At 49.1% G+C, this 19,984-nt stretch overlaps 1 protein-coding gene across 2 annotated transcripts in view; it reads right to left on the bottom strand.

Moving 5' to 3' along the window:
* LOC119162229 (Ig-like and fibronectin type-III domain-containing protein 2) overlaps nt 1–19,984 on the bottom strand; it is a 254,828-nt gene that overhangs the window by 130,776 nt on the left and 104,068 nt on the right. Inside the window, exon 2 of one of the 2 annotated variants that reach the window (XM_075879049.1) lies at nt 7,592–7,644. The exons of the other annotated variant lie outside the window; for it this stretch is intronic. The gene's annotated coding sequence lies outside the window, so the exon portion shown is untranslated. The remainder of the gene's footprint in view (nt 1–7,591; nt 7,645–19,984) is intronic. 2 annotated transcript variants of the gene reach the window in all.

Raw genomic sequence — 19,984 nt, 5'->3', positions numbered from 1 at the left:
TTCTCCTGTTAATATCTGTGTGTATCTTGTACATTACTACCATGATGCTGGGATAGCCGGCTCTACCCTAGCCTACCCTCCCATATTTTGCCAAATATAAATAATAAAGGAATGACATCCGGCTTGCTAATCAACGAAGCGTTACCTTTGCGGAAATACCAGGTTAAGGCAAGAGGAAAAGAGGAAATAAACGTAACAAGAACAATAATGGTTCACAGTAGTGATAAGAATTCGAGAAAAACAGAAAAAAAAGAAAGGGTGGAGCAGGGCAGTATGCTCGTGTAACCTGAAACACCATACACTGCTGTCAACAATTATGACCATGGGTGCTGTCAGAGATATTCAATTACGCTAGATAAGTTTCTGTGAGGTCCATCACAACTAGCCGCACCTGAGTGATGACACCGTGCCCAGCAGAAATTATATATCTGTGATAGGTGTGCGCTAAAATAATCCACTAATTATTATTCACACGCAACGATTTGGTTAATTAGCATCAGTGCTTTGGTGTCATATGCGCTTCTTTTAAACCCTCCAGTATAGGCTGCATGTGTGCGTAAGATACATACCTGTAGTGCAAAAAGTATTGCTTGAAGAGTGATGACTGTGTATGTATTCCGTTATTATAAATAGCTGCAGAAAAAGCCAACGACCTGCCCATATATGTATGTACTGATGCTACCGCGGATGAGGGACCAGAGCATATCGTATATATAGATAGATATCAGCACTGTTCATGAGGACACTCATCCTGGACATGTCGCTCACGGGCATAGCACTCGGCGAAAGGGAAAGCATCACCCGCGAGAGCCCTTTAAAAGGACTACGGCAGTTTTTGCCGGCGGCATAGCACCGATGATCGGACGACTGCGCGAGGTGACAGTGCCGTAAAGCCGTATTGTTCGGCCTTTCAGGAAGCCGACGTTGAACGCGCGAAGACCTAGTGATGCCTCTTTTATATCTCTCTGCGAAAAAAAAAAGAAACAACCAGAAAATGAAAGTGTCTGAAGTGGATCAAAGGAGTAGTCGTTCAAAAGCGGACACACGCTCATATCAGGCGTATGAATGAGTCGGCCCGAGAAGTGCCAAAACTGGAACCCCGTTTGTGTTCACCAAACACGCCATACCAACTTCTCGAAAGCAATGCTCGCGCCTGGAGCGTTCAACGGTTCAGTGAGTGCGCTCTCGCTTTCGATGCTCGTCGTGGCGGGGGTTGTGCCGAGGTGTGGCTCGCTTGCCGAGCGCCGTTCACTGGCGATGACCGGAAGACCGCTCGTCGCGCGCAAGACTGACAGCCGTCAGCCGCCGTTTCTGCTCTCGCTGGATCTGGGTCAGGCTTTATTTGGGAGGCGGGTAACAGGCGTGTCTGCTTTCTTGTTCTCGGCTCATTCTTTCTTTTATTTTTATCTCTTTTAGCGCTGTCTGCGTCGACGCATCTCGCATACCGCTGCCTCGAGGGTGGCACTCGAGGGAGGGAGGCGGAAGAAGGGAAAGCGAGTTGTTGCACGCCTGGCGCGGGAGGCAGTTGTGAGTGCAGAGATGAGACCGTAATAGAGATGAAAGGGGTGATGCGCCGCGCGGAAGCTGTCTCGTGGAGATATCTACGCCGTGACACGTGATCAGCCTCTTCCATCGAATTCAAAGCATTGCGCAATGGGTCGACAGCGCCATGATGGGGTTTCCGCAACTCGTCCTCTGCTGTATACAGCTAAGGAGGAGCACAAGTAGCGCGTTGCATGTTTAACGTACGCGCGATGCGGCATGCGTACGGCGTCGCGATTGTGGAAAAAATGTGCGAAACCATCTTGGTGGTGTGACTTGGACAGACATTAAAGTCGGAATAAAAAAAATGCTTTGATTTCTAGAGTGCATATAGGCTTTGAAGTCGACGACACGATGCTGCTTTGCACGGCTCACGGTATATAGTTTCTGGTATTTTATCAGCGGCCAAGATAACTATTTATATGTAGTATAACTTTGCCTTATTGCAATGCTAGCATCAGCGGAATGCATGCTATCAGCAGCCACGGGGCAGGTTTGAAAACAGCTCGAGAGTGGACTGAAGGATCAAAAACGTTGCACTCGTCTAACTGTTCAGTTATACAACAAAAGAGAAAAAAAGATGCTATAAACTTGTGAGTGCGCTGCTGCAAAACCTAGTTGCCTTTTAAAAACATTTGAGAAGAAACTTAATTTTGGTAATAGGCTTTATTACCATGGTTCTATTGTTTTGAATACGAACAAGTGTTAGTTGTATCTAGATTTTTCACAGCGATTACAGATATTTTATTTTGTAGCGACGAGAGAAGAGAGACGTGAGATGAGGTCGAAGGCGGCCGATGGGGCCGAGCCGATCTCGCCACTTTATTGCAGGCCTGAAGCGGAGCCACGTCGGCTACCAGCGTCCAAACCGCCAGGCCAGAAGCTCGTTCTCAACCTCGCGCAGCTCGAGCTAGCATCAGCTGCGCGAGAGGCGCGGCGCAGTGATCAAGAAATGATGGCGATGATGATGGCACTACAATTTCGTTATTCAAAAATTATTTGCGGTCCACGTGCATGAGCTGAAAGTCACTGATCGTCAGCTGCGTCTCTCATAATCATATGGTGGTTTTGGGACGTTACATCCCACATATCAATCATCAGATCGTCAGTTATCTAAAAAAAAATGATTTAACAATGCTCAAGGCTACCGATAGTACTATGGCAACAATGAATAATATACGCCATGACTTTCACCTCTCACCCATGTTGTTCCTAAGTTAAATTGTGACGGCAATCGCCACTATATGTCTTACGTAAAACATAGAAGAAAGGTGTTACTAATCCTTTATCTTACGCTTAGCTCCCCCACTTCTACCCGTGCCCTCCTCCACGGCTAACCAGGCCGATCCACCATAACGGCCGAGCTAGAGATGATAACGAAACAAGCATATGTTCTGAGTGACGTGTATAGTTAGTTATACAGCGGCGGGCAGCCACGCATCAGCATGAGCGCAACGGGGTGCATACGCAGATGCCCGAGACACGGCGAGGATGGACGACTGGGGCGCTGACCCGACCCGAAGGCGCTACCATGCACCGCCGCCCACAATAACAGAATAGATGGTTACGCGTGGAGAAAAAAGGAGCTCATGTTTAACCAAAGGCGCCGTGCACGCACTATTATGCGTGCGCGTGTGGTTTGAAGTTTCCGGTGTATACACGCTCGTTACACGGCGGTGGCATCCACGTTTTCGCCATTCTTCCCCACAATCTTTCTCGTGATGGATCGCCCGCAGCGCGGTTGACTCGGTCAACGAAAAAGGAGAAGGCGCGCTCGCGTTGTCTGTGCAGGCCGCGGCGTGGCCACATGCACGCCTCGGCATCTCTCGGTGCAACGTTTGCGCATCGTGCGCTCAGCACGGCGACCGCGGTCGACCTGCTGCGCTGCACGAGCGCGTCTGGGTTGTTGCCGGCGCGATCCATCACTCTTATAGGAAACGTCCGCGAGTCTATGCAGACACGCGCCGTAAGCACACGTGCACAGGCAGCGAGGCGAACCAGCCGAAGAAGATTGACGAAGATGGCTTCATTTGTGACTGAAAAAGATGCGTACGCGTCACTCAGTGCGTCTGCTACATAGGCCCGCTGGCGCTGTTGCTGCCTTAAAGTGGTCCGAGAAAATGACGAGGTTGTGTTGTGTGTATACTTAAGACAGCTACACCAGCCTCTGAGTGCGGCCTATACAGGGGGTGCATGCGTCTCGTTGCTCCACCATGCCAGCGATATTATACTGTAGCAAAAGTAAACGCGAGTGAGGCTGCATCCGAGAGTGGTTTGAAAGCATGGACGCCGGAAAAAGCGTCATGTATGTACAGAAAGGCAGACACACGGTGTAATAGTAACCTGTACAGACAGACAGACAAAGAACTTTATTGGGTCCTGAGAAACGCTACTTCTTTAGAGCAACGTCGCGGGCCGCTCCTACGTAGGAACGAGAAGGCAGGCCTAGCCTCACCGCCGCATCGTAGGCTCTCTGGACAGCCCGTAGTTGTTGTAGCAACTCTGAACTTCGTAAGGCAGTACAATGCAAGCGAATTGGCCATCAGCGATTCAGCACACACGCGAATGCGTGAGGGAGCATAAAATGAAATCAGACTCGCGGTCATAGGCGAAGAATCAATAAGTACACCTTCTGATACGACCGCGCATGCCGTCTATACGACACTTCGGAAGTGGTTGCGATAAAAAATAGAGAGAGACAGAAATACAGGAAACGTTCACATAACGCGCACAAATGTGTGTAGATGCCAACTATGCTATTTTTTTAAAGAGAAGGGTGAAAATGTTTTGTGCTTGCTTAAGAGACGCTCGTCAGTTTCTGGGCTTGCATGAGCTTGATGTACGAAACCTTTACTGTGTTAAATGCTTGAAGAAGGCTATTTTACACAAATCACAGTGGCCGAAGAGAAGGTCGTCCAACATTCTGCTTAGTGTGGCCAGGATGTATGTACACAGTAAGAAATAGATGGCGGTCATTACAGCTGTAATCAAACGAAACACATGTTTACGGCCATGCTGCGTTGGCCCAACCATAATGTTTGAAATAATTTTTAGCCAACAGTTGGAATATTCAACGCAGGAACAAGCTTTTACCACTCAAGTATTCTATTGCTAACAAAAGGAAAAAGTCCGCTTTCAAAGAAAGAAAAAAACGTCTCCATAGTCTAGTGCGCGCGGGTTCTGTTGACCCAAAATTCAGTTTTCTGACTATGTGCTCATGCGTCTGGCTCCCTATTCCACGTATCCGCTTTCTCATCACTGCTCTATACGGATCTCTAGCATGTAACATGCGTTCTACATTATTTCGTTTCCCATACAAGCACCGGGATTGGCTTGGTGTACTAAGGATGGGCACGTTTCGTAGTTTGTAAAGAAAGTGGAACGTGAAGTAGCTTCACCCTTAGTGCTAACGCCTGTCGGTTGCCCCGCCGTGGTGTTCTAGTGACTAAGGTACTCGGCTGCCGATCCGCATGTCGCGGGATCGAATCCCGGCTGCGGCGGTTGCATTTCCGATGGAGGCGGAAATGTTGTAGGCCCGTGTACTCAGACTTGGGTGCACGATAAAGAACCCCAGATGGTCGAAATTTCCGGAGCCCTTCTCTACGGCGTCTCTCACAATCTTATGGTGGTTCTGTGACGTTAAACCCCACATATCAATCAAATCAACCTGTCGGCTATCTATATAGTGCTTCGAAATAACTGAAGTCTCTCGTAGTAACTTAGCAGTATGATGTTTTTCCCCTCGCATATATAAAAGCAGGGACACAACTGCGGCCCTTTAAAACGCGGCTAAATTGATAATAATTGATAGTCTTTTTTAGGGCTTTATTGCCAAAACTAAGACATGTTTGCGAGGCACACCATGTAGTGGTGCACTCTTGGTTAAATTTCGACCACACGTGGTTCTATACTAGCATGCACACGGGTGTTCGCGTTCCGCCCTCTCAACGACCACTATAGCGTCTATAGCACTTCAGCTTCGCTTAATTGTCTCACACCTGAACCTGACCAAGCTTGTAGTAGTTTTTCTTAACAGGGCATCCATGATTTACTGACCCCAACGAGTCGCGCAGCGCTTTCATTTAAGAAGTGACCCGTGGCCATAATGTATGCTACAGATGACGCAACACGCGGTGAAACAGCTTGAGGTGGGTGGAAAACCAAACTAAACAAAAAAAAATAGGATAAAACGTATGGGAGATAATGCAGCAGCATGTTACGGTGCAGTGTGACGCGTTGCCCGGAGGACGAGAGCATTTGGCTCACATAGAAATTAAGCAGCCGAGCTGTGCAGTGTCTGTCCGCAGTATTCAGGCAAAAAATAAAAAAAAATCGAGAAAATCAATAAAAATGCCATTGATATGTTTGGTACCGGGCTTAACCGCGCCTCTGGCATACGTGTTTACATCTTCGGTCGCCTTATTACACTGTGTCGGCGGTAGCAGCATTGCACATTTCTTATACGACGCCGTGATTCCCGGAGGGACACGACGCAGACAAACACCGACCTATTAGAATTCATCGCTGCACGGCTATTCGCCGGCTTCGAATACGCGGAAGCCACGCACACGCGGGCAATTTGCGTCACTCTCTGTATACGAGCAGCCAGCTATGCTCTGAGGATACAGACAGCAGACGGCCCGCCACAGCCACGTGGGAACTGCTGCAGGTGGTCGTCTATACATATATAACCCGCGCGGCGTGCCACCACGACGCAACCCCCGTGGACGCAAGTCAATCGGCTTTCATTATGCAAGGATGAGGACGAGTCTCTATGAGTTTTCTATGAGAAAGTTATTGATACGACGAAGGACTGTCTCAAAGTGAATCGTTCGTACGCGGCTCGATGGCTCACTGCCAGCTCGGAATTCCCCCTTGTCACGGCGAATGAAAGGAAAAGTGAGCGATGGGACACGGTGCTACCCCAGGCAATCGCGCATGAAGTGAACACGGGGGATATTTCCACGTAAGTGCGCTGTAGTTTTTTACAAGCACTGCCTCGAAATGCACTGCCCAGCGACCTTTCCTCATCGTTCACAAAGCACGCCGGGTTCATTCGTGCGTATACGTCAGTCGTGCATGAGAGGCCTCGGTCAGAAGTGTGTGTAAATGTCGTATTTATTGTACGTGTATTCGTATTCATATATACAGCAAGGCTCGACAAGATCGTTCTTTTAGCGTGAATTGAAGTTTTTCCCTCAGGTTGCAATGAAAATGGTAAAAAGTGGTGTTGACGGTGTAATATCGGGTGGTAATGCCCACAAGGGGAAAAAGTGCATCACGATATACATACGTTATACATCACTATATATATATATATATATATATATATATATATATATATATATATATATATATATATATATATATATATATATATATATATATATTTATATATATCAAGCGAATGTCTTCCGTGAATCCAGTGATAAATAGAAATTGGCTTGAGCGGACAAACTTACGACAACTTTTATTACCCCTACGTTTTGGCCGGGGTTCGGCTGGAGTCCGGCCTTCAAAGGCCGGACCCTGGCCGAAACGTAGGAGTAATAAAAGTTTTCGTACGTTTGTCCGCTAAAGCCAATATATATATATATATATATATATCCTGATGAAGGCCACACTCTAGGCCCAAACGTCGAAATAAACCACGATGTGACCGCTCACGAAGGATCTAAGACTTGACACAACGTAGTTATTATATCGCATTACTATCATATATTTCACGAAGAAAGGACCATGCCTTGAAAGTTCTTCAATTTCCATTTAAACGTCACACTTTACGCCATTCATTCTTTTGTTGAACCGCAAGCGAGTGGAATGCTCTTCCGTCAAATATTGCAGCAATGCAATGTAATGATGACGTTTAGCCCGCTTTGTGTGTAGAAATGAATGCCGATTGACCCATTGATGTATATACCCCCCCCCCCCCCCCCCCGCCTCTTGTAATGCCTGCAAAGGCGATGCAGGTACTGAATAAAATTTCACACTTTTAGCCATAAAACTCGTTTGTCGTGAGGGAATTATCAGACGTGCCGCTTTAGCTTACCTTACAGAAGAGATGGCCTGCTGCCGATCAAGAAATTGCCAGCTGGAGCGCCCCTGCGAACATGAAAGAGAAAAGGAGCAAGCCGCTTTAGCCCCTACACGTCCACTGTCACTCGTGTCATGCCATGCAGATGTTTACCATTGCTTTTTGGAAATGCTCACTTACTCTTGGTAATATTCCTCATGCCACGAATGAAAAGGCACGCTTAAATGCTTTTTTTTCTTGTACACCAGGAGTCTCGGATGCAATGAAGAAAATAAGGAGTAAGGTAGGAAACAGGCGCGACCAAAACAAGACTGTGGCACACAGCTGGTCATTACGACGGAGTTCGTTCAAGGTTGTTTCTTTTATATGCCTCGTTATGTTAGGAAATTCATATGTTTGTACAAATGCGGCGATCGAACGACCATGCGCTCACACGGGAGCTAATGACATCTATGGCCGTTGGCTGGCGCCAGAGTGTGTGCGGGAAGGGGAGGGAGCATGGCAAATGATATGGTGATATGGAGGTGGGCAAAGAGAAAGCCGTAAACTGTGTGACTATATCGTACATCGTGCACAGTGCGACAAGATGTCGCCATGGCAAAATGCACAAATTACCACTGATCAACAAGTTTCTTTTTAGTTGACAAAAAAAGACGTATGTATTTATACAGTACAGTTCTCACGAATAGAAACAGGCCAATGAAGGGCTAAATATTCGCATTATTTCGCTCCCGAGGTCATGAGTTTGTGTTATATCGGCATGATTTAGACTCGAACGCGTATAGATCATTGTTAACATTATCTTCAGAGACCAGATTTGTCGAGGCACGACGCGGTTATGGCGAGAAGTGGCGCATACCAGTCATTACACTAAAAGAAAATTCATATCGCGTTTGAATCCGGGGGGGGGGAGGGTAAACAACAAGAGGGAAAGCAGGGAGATTAACCAGGCACATGCCCGGTTTGCTACCCTACGCTGGGGGAATAGGAAGGGGGCATAAAGATGAGAGAGAGGAAAGAGAAGAGAAAGAGAGAGAGAGAAAAAAAATAAAAAAAATAGAGGATTGTGAGTCAATCGGCTGGCGCGTATGCAGCGGTGGCACTACACAAAAGTTAAAGGTGGTCACTTAGGCCTGTAGTCCTCAAAAAGCACAATACAGCTTTGACTGCTTTTTTAGCCGACGAAAGGCGATGACGGTGTTCCAGTAGCATCTGCACAGAGATTGGCCGATTGTCCAATTGTCGCAATGCGTCCGAAAGCGTCTGTCTTTCAGAGGCAAATCGAGGGCATTGGCATATCAGATGGTCGATGTCTTCTTTGGTGCAGCAGACGTCGCATTCCGCATTGTCGGTCAATTCGATGAGGGTTCTATATGCTTTTGTGAAGGCAACCCCCAACCAAAGGCGACAAAGAAGTGAAGCTTCATGTCGACGAAGTCCGGATGAAGGTCGAAGTTCGAGTCGAGGGTTTATTTGGTATAGTCTCGTATGTCTTATGCTTGGGGTGTTCCACTCCTGCAGACTCAGACTACGTGCCAGGTGACGAAGTTGCTTTGCAGCGTCAGTCCTTGACAAAGGAATCGGAAGGGTGTGTTCTTCTTGGTGCGATGTGCGAGCTGCGTTGTCTGCGGAATCATTGCCACTGATCCCACAATGGCCAGGAAGCCACTGAAACTTGACCTCGTGGCCTGTTTCTGTGACGTGGTGAACGAGCTTGACAACTTCGTAAGTTAATTGTTCATGGCAACCTCGTCGAAGGACTGACTGAATGCTCTGTAGGGCTGGTTTTGAGTCGGAAAACACAGCCCATTTACTCGGTCTTTGGGATTTGATGTACTCTATGGCGCCACGCAAAGCCGCAAGTTCTGCCGCTGTGGACGTAGTGACATGTGACAGTTTGATTCGCAGAGTGGTTCCTCTAGCTGGAATCACCACCGCACCACCAGAACCAGACGCTGTGGTTGAACCATCGGTGTATATGTGCACGTGGTTGTTGTACATTTCGAGCAGATGGCTCAAGCTCAATTGTTTTAGGGCTGATGAAGGCAAATTTGCTTTTTTCTGTATTCCTTGAATCCGGGAGTACTGCAGATCATATATATGCATATTGCGATGTACGTAGTCTCGCCCGATGTTGATCCACTGCCCAGTCACGCACCACCTTTTCGAATTGTGTTCTTCGTTGGGAAGAGTGTATACGTTGACCATCTCGTAGAAAAATAAACTACGCTATCGCACTTTACTCTGGAAGGCGAAGCTCCAGTGTCTCCCCAATTTTATATAATCAAAGTCATTACGACGACAGTGACAAGTGGCAAGTTTGATACTCGATGGAGCTTCGATCAACCGAAACCACACTTTAAATGTAACCAGTGGTGTGGTGATGCCAAACACAAGTTAGTTTAATGTATAAGAGGCGGACGTGGCGCGATACCCTGCCATCTACACGCGGAAGTTACAAGCGTATTTCACGCAGCCTCGCACCTCAAGAATAATCACTTTCAGGAAACGCAAATGAATAAATAAATAAAATGAAGGGGTGCAAGGTGCACACGTGAAAAGAAGCCATGCCCAGAAAACGGCCGCAATAACCGGTGTAGGCCGTAAACAGGAACAAAGAAAAAAAAAAGCGTCTCTATAGTCATCACAAAGAGGCGATCGGCCCTCTTTGTATATAGTACAGGAAAGAGCAGGCCAAGCCAACAGCCTAACCTCCATCGTTCCTGCGGCGCCGCTCAGAGCCTTATTTTCACTGAAAGCCAAACCGAGAGGCGGCAATCGCGAAGGAAGTGTCGCAATAAACTTACGCAGTTTTATTTAATGGTGCACCGAATATTTGTGGGCGAAATGCTCTTCTTTTTTCCCGGCAGAAGTCGATTAGCCGTTGGGTCGTTTATCGTGGATGCTCGCGATCGCGTTTCTTCGAGCCACGGGGAATTAGGTGACACCGGAAACTCTCGGGGGCCGCGGGATGGTCCAGGGTATGCGTCGAGTCCGTCGAGAGGCCACGAGTGCTGTGGCTTGAAAAAATGAGCGAATATGTGGAAAGGTAAAGGACAGAACTCCGTAGCTCTGTTGTTCCCTAGCGCCGGAGGTCAACGAGCCAGTCGTTTGAGTGGACCGTTAACGGAGCGACAATGGCGGGTTTGACTCGAAAAGTGCCACTTGACGCTTCCCGCATTCTCTGCGTTTACCTGACACATTATTTCATCGCTTCGACGTATACCTATTTACTTTTTTTAAGCTTAAAGTGCGTGCGCGTATTTTTAGCCGTAGCCTCGGCTTAATGTAGTATTCTTAAGCTCAGCTTCCCGTTTCCTTAGAAGCGCAATCTTGCTTCTTCGTTATATATATATATATATATATATATATATATATATATATATATATATATATATATATATTCAACGTGCTCTTCCGCGTGACACTACTTTCGGGCTGCTTCACAGCGTGACCGGCGCAAGCGCAAATGCTGCAGCGAAGATCTGTACGGAACCACTCTTCGTTTCAGCGTGGCGTCGACGGCATGCTCACCACAACCGACATATTTCGGCGCTACCAACCAGTCACACCAGAAAGCATAACTGGTGTCCTCAATTATGCTTTCTTTTTCTCATAATAAGCGCATACTACTCTTGAATATGCACGTTTGCAACTGGAATTAAGAGCGATAACATACATGAGCCTCATGGTCAGCAAAACTTGGTGGACGATAGTCAAACTAATGACGTCAATTTTTGTCAATTTTAATGTCATCTAGATATTTTTTCATAACCCTAGGGGCTGCTGTTGGCAACTCTGGGGTAAATAATGAAAACCTATTAGCAGCACCCACTCGCCACTTAAAGGTGTGTATATATCAATTAATTTGGCTACACACCCTCGTATACTGCGTTACAGGTTCTTCGAAATATGTTTCTCAAGTACGTATAGAGCGCCATCATACGAAAGCCTGCTGTTGGCTTCGGCTTGCTCCGGATACGTGCGGCTATAGAATCCATCGGCCCCCGTTTTCTCATGCACAGTTATTGACAAGTAAAACTGACAATGTTTCTCGCATTTTAGCTTGACCTGCGAATCAAATATCTCAGATATCCCAGTGCCCCACGCCTTTTTCTATGGAGCTGTTGCATATCTCGTACGCTTACAGGGGGCACTGCGTAGTGTGGAAAGCGTTCGGCTAAAGGTAGCTGTCGGGAGCGAGGCAACGTGTACGAAAGTATCTGCCACTGATGTCGACCGTGCTGAGAACGCCGCTGGCACCGGGCACTGCAAGGAAGACGTCGTGTCCTTTATTTCGGGGCGTCACATGGGTGCAAAAACACTGACTTCCTCCGCGATACATTCATTTCTTTTTTCCGCCTATATGAGCGCTGTTGCGGAACGCCACCACTGACGACTGTGCAGCCGTGCGCCGTAGCCGCTGCGACACGCTCGCATCGACTGGCGGCTCCCTTCGCTTTCCTTCTTCTCGTAATGGGCGCGCGGACACACATTCGTACAGTGCGTGGCGGCTCGGGGGGGCGATTGGTTTTTCAAGTGGTCCCCCGGCTCCGCGAGGCGGCCATCGCCACGTATGTATCGCGGTTGGCGATCGGTGGTGAGACGAAGCCCAGCACTGAGCGCGCGGGAACCAGGCTATCGACCTCGCCCGTTGCATCCTGCGAGCAACGCTCCCTCACGGCTTTTCTTGCTTGGCTGTACGACCCGCCGCTACACATATGAGCCGCCACCGGCATGCGCTCCCCTTCAACTACACTCTGCCCCTTTCCTTCCTTACGATTGTAGACGACGCGTTGATCAATGGGTTTGTTTTCGGCTCCTTCCCGTGCCACGTACTACAAATGCGCGCGCGCGCTTCACCGTTTGCTGTCGATCCGTCATCGTTTGCAGGCACGAGGAAGTGACGATTGTACGGAGGGTGTGAACCGCGTTCCGTTCGCGCTATTCCGAGCCCTCGTTAGCGAAATACTGCGTGGGAGAACAGAACACGATCTCGAGTGGATTTGGGCCGCTGACTCTTCGTGAAAGGGCTCAACTATATAAATGTTCCATTATCAGAGAACGAATCGGACGCGTAGCAGCGCCCATAAAATATAATGAATGGGTATCGCGTTCTGTTTGTTTCTTTTAGCGAAAAAGGGAAGGAGAGGGGGGCAGCACTTAATGGAGTGGCAATACGAGGACAATTAGAATGGACACCGACCACGAATTTTGGCGTAAAATAATGTAATGCGCGTTGCATTTACGAGAACATTCGTGGTCGGTTTCCATTTTGATCATCGTCATGTCTTTTCCCGACCAGATGGAGTCTTGGTCCGACTCTCTACTTCGTGGCGGTGATGTCATTTAACTAAGCCATGTCATTTAACTTGAGGTATGTTGCTGAATACTGCTTCTATGAACTACAGCTCCACCACGGTGGTCTAGTGGCTAAGGTACTCGGCTGCTGACCCGCAGGTTGCGGTATCGGATCCCGGCTGCGGCGGCTGAATTTCCGATGGAGGCGAAAGTGTTGTAGGTCGTGTGCTCAGATTTGGGTGCACGTTAAAGAACCCCAGGTGGTCAAAATTTCCGGAGCCCTCCACTACGGCATCTCTCATAATCATATGGTGGTTTTGGGACGTTAAATCCCACATATCAATACCTTTACATCCAGAATAGCGCGGCGATAGTAGGACACGTGATCACGAAAATTATTTTTAGGGGCGAAGCTCCTTAGGGCGTGGGCTGTGCGTCCCCTGTAGCCTGTATGTAGCCACCTCTAGTTTAGTTCTTGCAGTGTTCACTAGATGGCGGTACCGTCTCCTATATGTAGCCACCTCTCGTTTAGTTCTTGTAGTGTTTACTAGATGGTGGTACTTGTAGCTGATGATGAAAAGATGCAAGATGTTATAAACTAGAAAGCGGTACTTGTAGTTGATGAAAGACGCGAGATCTTATAAAATAGGAATGATGTCACATATGGCGCGTGTCATTGGTTGAAGGCAATAGTTCGATTTAGTGCGGCGACGTACGCTAGGGGGAGCGTTGTAATAAAATCCGTTCGCTGTTGGCGCGCGCTCGGAGTCGCCGGATGGATAAGGCTGCACAGCGGAGAGAGCGCAAGGCGGCAGCAGCGCGCGCTCGCAGACAGAATCCCGATGTGCGAGCGCGCGAGGCAAGGGACATCGCAAGCCATCCATCGTCTAAGAACAAATAAAAGTTGATTTGTGTATATACACACAGCGTTTCTCATGTCTTTACATGATGATGGACTGGGCGAATTACACGGAAGATTCACAGTTTACCGATGAATCCCTCCGGAGCTTCGCCCATTCATCATTATTCACCCCGTGAATATGCCGTAATTTTTTATTGGCTCTCTTTGGCCGTATTTGTTCCCTGCGCTAAAAACAGCAAGTTATGATCAAACTCCTTTTTATCACTTGATTCGTTCCCGAGTAGTTCGTGGCCTGTGTAGCTGTGTATCCGATGCTTGGCTTCAGGAACTACCCTGTCGAAGCATGCCAGGGCCTTTCTTCCAAATGCAGTGCCTGCGTGTACGTCTATGGAGCTATAACCTGTGATGCGCGGTTCACTATATTCAACGCCGCATTGACAGTGGACGGCCGAGAGCTTAGGCCCGGTGTCTTGATTTACAAGCACAGACACCTGGCAAGACCAGCGGCGCCGTACAGATACGGAGACCACGGCGTGCTTGTAGCGCATATACATATCAGAGTGATGCTGCCACCATTGGGTTGAAAAAAGCTCCATAGTATAACTACGAGACGCGTCAGCGAAGGGATTACGCACACCTTCGACCTCGCGAAGCAGCAGCCACCGTAATCCCTCGTAAAGAACTGTCAGGCCAGGTGGGCGTTCGGCCAGCGTGGTGTATATATACACGCCACACGTCATGGTCCACGGTCGCGCCACCGAAAACGATCCCATGCTTCGTATACCGTGGCCCCGGCGGCAGCTTTTCGTATTCCATTTCAGAGGACTAGGAAGGCATAGCGCGAATCAAATGCGACAAGAAAATGTCGAGTCATCTCTTTTTCGGCGCATTTCACGCTTCTTATCCTTGCTGCTATTCACCTATTGCTATTGGCGGCTGGCGGATCCTTTTCAGATGCACTTTGCAAAGGACGCCCTTACAGAGCTTCGGATGGATCCCCGCGTCGCACAAGCCGCGAAGGCTGTGCTTAGGTGCGCGGCACCCTGATACACGATAAAAGCGAATACGTATGTACAGAGGCTGTTGAATTGCGTGGTGAAGTATTATATGCAAAGGATTTCTTCAGGAATGAAAGACACTTTGACCGTTTATATCTATCTAGCCGCCTGTGTCGGTATGCTCTCGTCGCTGCCTCCTCAACGTTGTACGCACATACAAAAACTGGCACTGGAGGATCTATGACACACAAGGCTGACAGGTCATGGCATCAATAGCACGATATGCCTGTCACGCACGTAATGAAACCCTTTGCCGCAGTCCCGCGTGGCCCATGCGCGCATTCCACAGTCCTTGGTATGCGCGTATATGCGCCACAGGTGATTCACAGTACATATCAACTCAGGCAAGTCAAAAGAGGAACTAAAACCTAATAAGACACATTGTGTGGATTAATCAAGAGAAATACGTAGCGTTTGTTGCACTCGGTGATTTTAATGTAGCATACAAACGTTTATATATGCACTAGTTTTATTACTCAACATGGATGATTTTTCCCACAGGAATACGTTAGCAAAGGGAACACTGATTTGATTTAGCTTCAGCGAAAGTGACGTCTGTGCTGTAACGTGAGTGCCGGAGTTACGTAAGACCATGAGCCACCCGTTAGACGTAACTGTAGTCAACGGGTCTATAGGAAGCCTGCGATGTGCACACAACAACTCGAATTACACAAAGACGTCAAAACAGTGCAGGCAAGACGGCTCAAAGTAGGGCGTCGGCCTCTCCTCACTGACCGCGTCGCATAAAATCGATTCCCGCATTGTTTGGGATCTGTCGGAATTTATGTTGTTTTACTATAATTGCCACTAAGAAGATCAACGAAATCTCGTCATGCCTGATTAGGAAAAGCATGCGACAAAACTTGCGGAATTCTATGGAACAAAAGAGAAAGTTTTTTTTTTCTGAGCCAATAAGGGATAAACATAGGGTAAACAAGAGATACGTTGCTCAATTTACGGATTCAAACATGTGCCGAGAAAGCGAACAGGAGAGCATAACCGTGCGCATGAAAACTAAAAAAAAAGCCGTTACGCAAAGTTTTCAACGGTATTTTATTGCTTGGTGTCTACACACACAAAACCATATCCCTCTCGCTCTAGGTTATGTTCTGTCCGTGAATAATTCGCTTCAGCACTCGTTCCATCTTTCATTGTTGTCGTATCTCTTCGGGCCTTTCTCTCGTCGCTGAGGGAGTTGCGCGTGAGTCCATGTCAACACAAAGGCCGGCGGGCTGCCATGAGACGTTCTTGCATGCGGAAGAATTGCTGCTGACTTCGCAGCCTCGTATTTATTATTTCTATCAAGAGCCGCTTGTTGTTCACGGTAGCATGAGTGCGTGTAGTGTACGGAGCGTGTGACGTCGCGGTTATTCGCTTTCTCCAATGGACCACGAACGAGGTCTGAAGGCTTCGGCGGTCCGGTGCACGGACCGCCGAAGCCTTCAGTTCTTGTATATGGGAGACAAGGGTATATACCGTATACATGGCAGAGGGTATACTTTACACTTATAGCTACATGTATATACAGGCTCTCGCGACGCTGAGCCTCGCACCGAGGTATAGGTCGAGGCTTGTCTTCCTGGTCTCGAGGGAGCGTAGCCGTGTAGGACAATAGCCCCTCTCTTCATCGCAGATGAACGACAAGATTCGCTTCCGCGGTATTTACCTCGCGGCTCGTCACACGATCGCCGTACACATCACGCCGAACAAATTAAGCACATGCATCTGGGTAAAAGACGGAATAACAGTGAAGGGAAAACAAAGGATGCATGGCGAAGGCGAAGGGGGGCTCTGTAGTGTTTGTAGAGAAAGTGATTCTTAAAAGAGAAAGGAAGAGAAAAGTGAGCCCCGTTACTGTCTGCTTCAGTGAGCGACACCTCCACAGTAGCTCACAAGGGATAGGGGTGAGGAGGGATAAAAAGGGGTAGCAGTAAAGGTGTAGGAAAGCGTAAGAAGGAGAAGAAAGGAAGAGACGTTAGGTGGTAAGCCAGAGCGAGCGACAACAAACTGAGGGGATAGAAGAGATAGGAAAGATGGGAGCACGGTCACTGGAGTCCGAGGACGGGGCACACCTGCGAGAGCTCCTTTCGGCGCCGGTAGATGTCGTAGAGCAAGTCCAGTCGGTCAGAGCTACACTGTCGTCGGAGGTCGTCGGCGGCAGGAGGTGACGTAGGGCGAGCCTAGTCGGCCAGAGCCACGCTGACGCCGGAGATCGCAAGCGCGCGGAGCGCGCGAGCGCACAACCGGTCGGCCCGGAGTCAGCGTTTGTAGGCTTAGGCGAAACTACAGTTTGTGTAGGTTCCTGCGCCTTATGCTCCACGTGTTTGCACTACATGGAAGATCTCTTCACTCAACTTCAGCTAAGATAGGTAGCTCTGACACAGCCACTGTGATCACTCATACTCGATGCGTGAACTGGCATACTCGCTCTGACACAGCCACTGTGATCACTCATACTCGATGCGTGAACTGGCATGAAATCTGAATTCCATTTCGTTCTTACCTTTCGAAAGGATGTGACAAGACACAAACTAGATTTTGTATGTATACGTATACGGTATGCGTATAAGGTATCCACGGTGTACGGTATCCACGTGACAGATTTAGATTGTGGTTAAATCCGCCTGGATGAAGGAACAGGAGAGACGTACATTTCTTTTTTTTTGCGCTCCCTCGATTTCCGTTCTTGCTAACCACCCGCGCCTTGTGCGAAGCCCTTTATAAGGCTACAGAATGGCACGGCCATCCAAGCGACGCTCCTCGGCTATCGGGGATTTCAGTGAACTATCGAGCGTAGCTAAAGTTCCGTCCCATACGCCATGGTGCACGCTGCACTCATCAGGGCAACAGACCAGCACGCAACCTCCTGAAAAAATTCTACTAGGAGGACGAGGCCATGTTGGCATCCCATCGCCAGCGCACTCCCACTCAGCAAGTTTCGGAAGTCCAGCGGGAATCTGTTACCAAGAGGAGAAAAAAGCTGACCTGCAATCCAACACCAGCAATGTCAACCTTTCGGAAGTCGCGGCTGCCAGCCCAGTGCCACCCACACTACAACAACAGCATTTGTTGGAGCAGCAAGCTGTCTCAGCATTGGGCAGCTGGTTGAAGCGCAAGGTAAAGGAGGCATACCACGGGCGCCAGCACGTCTGCTGCGCTATAAATCCGGCGCGCCCTATCGACGCACAAACATAGTATGGCCCGCCAAACGAGGCACAAACGGGCTCACCTTGCGAGGAACACTCGCATTGCAACACCATAAGTGCCTCCCCCCTCCTTACTGCACCGGCCGCTCGAGACTCGCACTCACAGAGCTACCCACACCAGCCCCAAGGGCTACACCTGTGCACGAGCCCCCGGTGCTTCCCTGCGCCCCCACTCGTCCACTCAACCACCCGCACTACCGCACCTTTCCGGAGACGACCGATAACGAGCAAGGTGACACGTTCATCGATTGGCCACTCGGGAAGAAAGCAAACTTCCTGGCGGTGATTAGCGAGCCAATCACCGGCTTTCTCGCCGGTTTTTCGGCCACTCGACGCGTCCGCGTCAACCACAGGCACAACTTGGTGGCTGTGGACACATAGCCCGCCTCATACCTCGTCTCTCTCCTGTGAGTGAGAACCATCTGCGAGACCAGGGTGAAGTGCAAAGTGCCTCAGCAACAACACTTGCATCGGTTTGGTGGTACGGCATCGACCCGCACATCGATATGGAGGATATCGCAGCCAACATTGCGTCGGACGCTCCCATCGTGTCGTGTGCGCGCCGGGGCAAGTGCCTCACGCTGACATTCAGGGGCACAGTCATCCCTCCCGAAATCCTGCTGTTAAAATAGCAACGCTGAGTGTGGCGTCGACTGCCCCAACCCCTTCAGTGTATCTGTTGTGGATGTTTTGGCCACGCGAGCAGCGCTGCCTTCGTTGCGATAGCAGCCACTCCAAGGGACCGTGATCCACGACATCCCCACGCTGCCTGAAGTGCAGAGGAAGCCACCCAGTGGACGAGCCGCACTGCCCTCTTTGGTAGATTCAGCGCAAGGCCGCTGTCATCATTGTCTCTTCGGATAGCCCCGTGACGCGCCTCCAAGCGTTGGAGCAAGCCAGGACCGCTGCCAACACCATCGACCAGCGGGGCAGTGCGTCGGTCGTGAAGGGCAGCTCTTTCCGGGATGTACTCGCCGGTGCCGGCGGAATGACTTCAGGAACCACCCTACAATATACATCAAGCGCCACTGTCATCTCTACGACCTCGACGACCACATCACCTGCTCCTCCTACTTAGCCGCCGTCGACTCTCGAAGGACAAGGGGATAGCCGCACTTGCTGCGGCAGTTCGTGCTATTCACGCGATCCTGCCAGTGGATTCCCAGTGCACGGTTTGTGTGCGCCAGCCTTGCCCATCCACGATGCAATCGCACTTAAGGATTAAACCTTTGAAGCGGCGCTACCACCGGGGCCAACCGGACTTACTACGTGAGTTTGGAAAGCCCCAACCTTCATCCTTTTGCTTTGTCAAAACGTGCTCTTAACTCCTCCACCAATTTTCTTGGTAGCTTTACCAGTCGACTGCGTGTTGCGCGCGAGGGTTCGTGCGTCCGTGTGGGAGGCTGATCGAATGTGTTTTATTTTTTTTATTTTTATGTACTCTAGTCTACACTTATCATCTGCTCCTATATCATTTACTCCCATTACTTTCATTGTGCCGACCTATTGAGGTGTCATCTTAAGGATGGACAGTTACGGGTGACACTTTTCTCTTTGTTTCTTTATTATAACCACTTCCCTCCATTCGCCTACGTGGATCAGGCGCTAGGGTTCTCGGGTGCTGACCTGAAGGTCGCGTGTTCGGTCCCTGCCGCGTCGGTCGCATTTCGATGGAGGCGAAATGGTATAGAGGCTCGCGTACTGTGCTATGTCACTGCACGTTAAAGAACACCAGATGGTGGAAATTTCAGGAGCCCTCCACTACGGCGTCTCTCAATCATATCCTGATTTTGGGACGTAAAACCCTACATATTGCGTCGTAGGGACGCAATATGTAGGGACGCAATAGGTTTGTAGGGACGCAATATGTAGGGACGCAATATGGACGCGTAGGGACGCAATATGTTTTACGTCGTAGGGACGTAAAACCCTACGACGTAAAACCCCCTCGTGGACGTAACAATAATATTATTAGATCGTG

The sequence above is a fragment of the Rhipicephalus microplus genome, chromosome X (genome assembly GCF_043290135.1).
Source record: "Rhipicephalus microplus isolate Deutch F79 chromosome X, USDA_Rmic, whole genome shotgun sequence".
Lineage (NCBI taxonomy): Eukaryota > Metazoa > Arthropoda > Arachnida > Ixodida > Ixodidae > Rhipicephalus > Rhipicephalus microplus.
The sequence above is the reverse complement of the archived record's forward strand: the minus strand, read 5'-3'. Positions and strand labels throughout refer to the sequence as shown.